General features: G+C 41.0%; 1 pseudogene; it reads right to left on the bottom strand.

The window, feature by feature from the left end:
• Positions 1-5,634: 5,634 nt before the first annotated feature.
• Positions 5,635-6,114, bottom strand: LOC102442558 (annotated as a pseudogene).
• Between the last annotated feature and the right edge of the window lie 598 nt (positions 6,115-6,712).

The following is a 6,712-nucleotide window of genomic DNA, read 5'->3' as shown; positions in this document are numbered from 1 at the left end:
CAACTTCCCTCCCCTGCTGGCCTGTTTACCCCTAACTGCCCTCACCTGCTCAGCCTGATCACCCCTAACTGCCTTCCCCTGCAGACCTGGTACCCTCCAACTGCTCCCTCTGCCAGCCCGATCACCCCCATCTGCCCTCCCCTGCAGGCCTGGTCCCCCCCAACTGCTCTCCCTCCTCTGCAGACCCGGTTGCCCCCAACTGCCCTCCCCTGGTGGCCTGATCTCCCACAACTACCCTCCCCTGCCAGCTATCTTGTGGTGACCATCTTGTGACCACATGGGGGTTGCCATCTTGTGTGAGGACATGATGGTCAATTTGCATATCACCTCTTTATTATATAGGATAGTATGCTTTTAAAATACTTTAAATGGCCCCCAATGAGGATAATGTTTGACTTCCCCTGTATACACTGCCTAGCATAACAAACGGTCAAAGTAATTGTTTAAGGCAGATATTACCACAATAGAAAAATTAAAACAATCCACTTAACAAGGAAAAAATTAATTTCAAAGTCACATCCATTCTTATAAAAAAAGGAATAAATGAGCATTTTATCTGAATTACCCTTTGTCCAGTCTAGTATTCATATGAATTATCAATTTTACCTGTATAAAATTCACAATCTATAGTAATAAAAGCATAATATGCTAATTAGACCAGACATCCTCTGGATGACCTTCCGAATGAATCCAAGGCTGTGAGAGAAGCCTGGGTCCTGGGTGCCAGAAGGAAGCCGATGCCGGCAGTGGTGGAAAGGAAGGCTTACTCTTGCACGAATTTCATGCATTGGGTCTCTAGTATTATAATAATAAACATATGATTTAAATGCACAACAGTCATGAATATGTTTTATTTTGATCATTTTGAAGCTCAGAAAACTGAAGCTGTATCCCGTTGTAAAATTGGAAAACTAGAGTTCAAACCCAGTTGTAGCTGATTTCACAGTTCATGCCCTCTACATCAATTTATTTATTAATTCTAGTAGTTTTTTGATGGAGTCTTTAGAGTTTTCTATGTACTAGTACAATATCATTTATGAATAATAACAATTTTACTTCTTCTTTTCCAATTTTGATGCCTTTTATTTCTTCTTTTCTGATCGCTATGGCTAGCACTTCCAGTACTATGTCGAACAGAAGTGGTGAAAGTGGGCATCCCTGTCTTGTTCCTGTTCTTAGAGGAAATGGTTTTAGTCTTTGCCAAATAATGATGATACTGTTGGCTGCACGTTTGTCATATAAGGATTTATTATGTGGAAGTATGAGCCCTCTATTTCCACTCTGCTGAGAGTTTTTGTCAAGAAAGTGTGTTGGATTTTGTCAAATGTTTTTCTGCACCAATTGATATGCTTACTAGTATGTGATTTTTGTCTCTCAATTTGTTTATGTGATGTGTCACGTTTATTGATTTGCAGATATTGTACCAGCCTTGCATCCCCAGAATAAATCCCACTTGGTCATGGGGTATGGTCTTTCTAATGTAATGCTAGATCTGATTTGTTAGAATTTTGTTGAGGATTTTAGCATCTATGTTCATCAGGGATATTGGACTATAATTCTCTTCCTTTGCAGTGTCTTTATCTGGTTTTGGGATTAGGGTAATGCTGGCTTCATAGAAAGAGCTTGGAAGTGTGCCTTCCTCTTCGTTTTTTTGGAATAGTCTGAGAAGGATAGGTTTTAGTTATTTAAATGTTTGGTAAAACTCCCCTGTGAAGCCATCTGGTCCAGGGATTTTGTTTGCTGGAAGTTTTTTGATTACTGTTTTAATTTCATCAATATTTATTGGCCTATTCAGGTTTTTTATTCTTCCTGATTGAGTGTTTGGAAGCTTGTATTTTTCTAGGAATATGTCCATTTCTCAAGATTGTCCAGTTTGTTGGAGTAGAGTTGTTTGTAGTATTTTTTTTACAATCATTTGTTTGTCTGTGAGGTAGGTTGTTACTTCACCTCTTTCATTTCTGATTTTTTCTTTTTTTAGGTCCTCTTTCTTTGCCTCTTGATGAGCCTGGTTAAATGTTCACCAATCCCGTTTATTCTTTCAAAGAAGCAGATCTTTTGTATTGTTTTTTTTTGGTCTCTCTGTCATTTATTTCCAATCTGATCTTTAGTATTTCCTTTCTTCCATGCACACTAGGCTTTTTTTGTTGCTCTGTTTCTAATTCTTTAAGTTGTAGAGTTAACTTATTATCAGTTTTTCTTGTTTTTTTTTTTTTTTTTTTGAGGTAGGCCTGTAATGCTATGAACTTTTCTCTCAGGACTGCTTTCACTGTGTCCCATAGATTTTGAATTGTTTTGTTTTCATTGTCATTTGTTTCCAGGATGTTTTTTTTTATTTCTTCTTTGATCTCTTTGGTAACCCAATCATTGTTTAAGAACATGCTATTTAGCCTCCAAGTGTTTGAATTTTTTGATTGTTCTTATTGTAGTTTATTTCTAATTTTATGCCATTGTGATCTGAGAAGATTCTTGATATGATTTCAATCTTCTTGCATTTGAAGAGACTGTACCTGTGTCCCAATATGTGGTCTATCTTTGAAAATGTCCCATGTGCACTTGAGAAGAATGTATTTTCTGTAGCTTTGGGGTGAAATGTTCTGAGGATGTCAATTAAGTACATCTGATCTAGTGAGTCATTTATGATTGCTGTTTCTTTGTTGAATATTTTGACTAGAGGATTTATCCAGTGGTGTCAATGGGGTACTAAAGTCCCTTATAATGATTGCATTGCTGTAGATCTCTCCCTTGATATCTTCCAGAAGTGTTTTTATGTATTTGGGTGCTCCTGCATTGAGTGCATATGTGTTTACCAGAGTTATATCTTCTTGTTGTATCAATCCCTTTAGTATTATGATGTGGCCTTCCTTATGTCTTGTTATGGTCTTCACTTTGAGGTCTATTTTGTCAGATGCAAGTATTGTTACCCCAGCTTTTTATTCATTTTCATTTGCCTGAAAAATATTTTTCCCTACCTTCACTTTCAGTCTGTGTGAGTCCCTTGTTCTCAGGTGGGTTTCTTGTAAATAGCATATGTATGGGTCATGTTTTCTTATCCATTCAGCCACTTGATGTCTTTTGATTGGAGCGTTTAATCCATGTATGTTTAAGGTTATTATGGATAGGTACTTATTTGTAGCCATTTTTATTCTTTATGCCTGTGTTCCTTCTTCCCTTCCTATTTCTTCTTTTTACAACAGTCCCTTTGGCATTTCTTGCATTGTTGACTTGGTAGTGATAAACTCCATTAGCCTTTTTTGTCTAGAAAGATTCTCATTGCCGCTTCAATTTTCAATGATAGCCTTGGTGGATATAGTATTCTTGGATTCATTCCCTTCCTTTGCATCACTTTGTATACTTCATTTCATTCCCTTCTTCCCTGATATGTTTCTGTTGAGAAATCATTTGATAATCTAATGGGTGATCCCTTGTAGGTAACTTTCTGTTTCTCTCTTGCAGCCTTGAAGATTCTCTCTTTGTCATTAACATTTGCCATTGTAATTAAGACATGTCTTGGTATGGGTCTTTTGGGGTTTATTTTGTTTGGGACTCTGTGCTTGTGTGACTTTTTTCTTCCCCAAATCAGGGAAGTTTTCTGTCATTATTTCTTCAAATAGGTTTTCTAATCCTTGCTCTTCTTCTTGCCCTTCTAGTGCCTCTATTATACAGATGTTGCTTCATGTCATGTTGTCCCAAAGCTACCTTAAGCCCTCCACCTGCTTTCTAATTTTTTTTCTCACATTGCTGTTCAGATTGGGTGTTTTCCTTTTTTAATCCAGTCCTCTAAATCACTGATTCTTTTCTCTGCTCCTTCTAGTGTACTGTTGAAAATCTTCCATTGTGTTCTTTATTTTTGCTGTATTATTCTTCACTTACTCTTGATTGTTACAAATGTTGTTGATTTTCTCATCTAGCCAGTTTAGGAACTGTATGACCCTTACTCTGAATTCTTTCTCTAATATATTGCTTGCCTCGATTTCATTTATTTTCTTTCCTGATGATTCTTCCTTTTTTTTTCCTTTGGGAGTTGTTTCTTTGTCTCCCCATTTTTTGCTGTATCTTTTTGGCCCTGTGTTCCCTGCTTGGGTCCAAAGGGTTGAAGCCTTAGCAGTCCAATGACCCAGGACTTGCTAGCCTGGGGTCTGGGTCTTCATTCAGATTCACACATTTATTGCCTCTGCTCTGAGTTGTACTCTCTTCCTCCAAGGTTCTGGTCCCTCAGTTGTCCTTTTCTCATGCTCATCAGGGGCGTGTGCACAGTTCCTCTGGTTTGCAACTCCCCGTGAGGGGGCCAGAGCCCTCTGGTATGCAATTCACTGTGTGGTCCCTGCACCCAAGGCAGGATGGTGCCCTAGGTCCCTCTGGCAGTTCACATGCAGTTTGGTCCCTTGACCTGTGGCTAAGCACACCAGGACATACTAGCTGCTCTGTCTTGAGTCAGGGGATAGGGCATATGCCAGGTGACAGCTTTGTCTATGCCGGAGGTGGGGTGCACACTGGTCAAAGGCTCTGTCTCTGCCAGGGTTGGGGGCATAGCACACATTGGCCAAAGACTCTGTTTGTGCTGGTGGTAGGGTGTGGGCTGGGTGAGGGCTCTGTTCTGGGTCCAGGGGTGGAGCAGGGTGTGGGGTACCCTTGGCTTACACTCACAGTGTAGGGACCTAAAGTGCGGGATCCCCGGACACTGGGTTTGGGCTCCTGTGAGGAGGCACAGCTTCGGAGGTCTGTCTGGTGGGACCTGTATTGTGGTACCGGGCTGATCACGGCTGGGCATGGTGGTGGTTCCATGAGAGTTATGGTTGCCAAGTGGCTCCCTGCACTGGTCTGGGGGTGGCATCTGGGATTGGTCTGAATGTTAGCATGGCAGCACTCCTGGCCTTCATTTCTCCCTGCCCCCTCTACAATATGGGGTGGGTTCCAAGCCAAAGCTGAGCTGACCTGGGGCATTATCAGGGGCTCCCCCTTTAGGAGTGTCTGATCTGTCAGTCCCCGAGATTCCTGATATAACCATCTGTCCCTCATTCACCCACATGTCCACACATGTCCCTCTAATTGTTTTAGTCGTCACACTCTCTCCCTCCCTGCTCTCCTGTTGGCTGCCATGTTCCGAGAGTCTGTTTTCAATTTTTTTAATGGTTGCACTTTAATGTTATAATTAAGCTATGGCTAGAGTTACTTACTTTCTTTTTATTATGGAAAACATCCTTACATGATAGATTCATCTGTCCTAAAGTGAATTTGTCATTAACTCAACTCTTCATGTATTACAAATAAACACTAGTATATACTTATGCTTTAGAAAACAATAAAAAATGGCTTATCTCAAAATGCTACCAAGCATTTTTACACGATGACTGCTTTGTTATTTTATTGAACAATGTTTCTATTTTTATTTAGTTTTCCCAATAAACTTTAATAGTGTTATATGGGTAAATGAACATATTAACAGGAAAATTCCACCTTTTTAGAAACCAACATTTTTTTTTTTGGACAAAAAGGAAATTCATTTTATTACAACAGCACTCACATCTGCATCAGAATAACCAAACCGCCATCCATCCAGCAAAAAAAGAAAGAAAGAAGCTGAGATTTAAGGACACTTGCTTCTTTTGAACTTCAGGAGCAGGAGCAGGTCGGTTCTCATAATGCTCCTGCCAATATCATGCAACAGGAGACCGAGACCGGGGAGACTGGGGAGTCGGGGGAGGTACCATGGGCCTTCAAGAACTTATCCAGTTGTTTCATCTTCTTATCTTGGGCACGGTTCTCCCGGTGCCTTGCTGCCAGGCTCAGGAGCACGCTTTTCACCCTATTTTGGACATGGAGCTGTCCAAAAACAGTGATTTCTATTAAGCTCCCGGAGTTCACCTTTTCCACCGTCAGCAGGACCTGGTTCATCCACTCTGTTTCCGGAATCATGGCTCCGTATTTGCTGAAGATGGGGTCAGCCAGACATGCCTCCAGGTAAAACACCAATGGGTCTCTCAGCTCCAGCGCAGGAAACCACCAGGGCCGGGTGCGAATCTGTGGCAGTGGAAGTGGCATCTTCAGCAGCCTGTCCAGAGCCTGGGCAGACATCCATGGGTCCTCCTGGACCACCGCACCGGGCTGGTGGACCATGCTGGGACCTGCAGCTCCAGGGCGAGGTCGAGTTGCTCTCACAGAACTCCAATCTTAACAGCAGCAACATTACAGTTATGAAGTAGCAATGAAAATAATTTTATGTTTGGGTCACAACATGAGGAACTGTATTTAAAGGGCCAGAAGGTTGAGAACCACTGCCCTAGGGTGTTAGCAGCTATTGAATGTACACAAATGTCCTTGGGAGTTTGGCCATGTAAAGTAGATAAAAGGGACAACTGCCTGTTGTCCTGATGCATTGAAGGCAGAATTAGTGCCATTTTGGTGTTTGTTTACCCAGTGTCTTGCACCTAGCAAGTATTCAATAAATACTGATGAACCGAGTGAACAAATAAATGGAAGAAACCACAGTTTTTTGTTTCTCCATAGATGGAATTATACCATAGATTATGTTTCATAGATTTAAAAACAATAGTCTTCAACATTTTGTTTTGTATTCTGTGGGGAAATGATATATAAAATGTGGTCCTTGGTCTCAAATTCTTACGTAGAGCGATATGACATAAATACTTGCAAACTTCAGGTCTGGCCATTGTGGCTCAGTGGTTGTATGTTGACCTATGAACCAGGAGGTCAC

Source organism: Myotis lucifugus, unplaced genomic scaffold, assembly GCF_000147115.1.
Source record: "Myotis lucifugus unplaced genomic scaffold, Myoluc2.0 scaffold_67, whole genome shotgun sequence".
NCBI classification, from domain to species: Eukaryota; Metazoa; Chordata; class Mammalia; order Chiroptera; family Vespertilionidae; genus Myotis; species Myotis lucifugus.
This window is presented reverse-complemented; position numbering and strand designations above follow the sequence as displayed.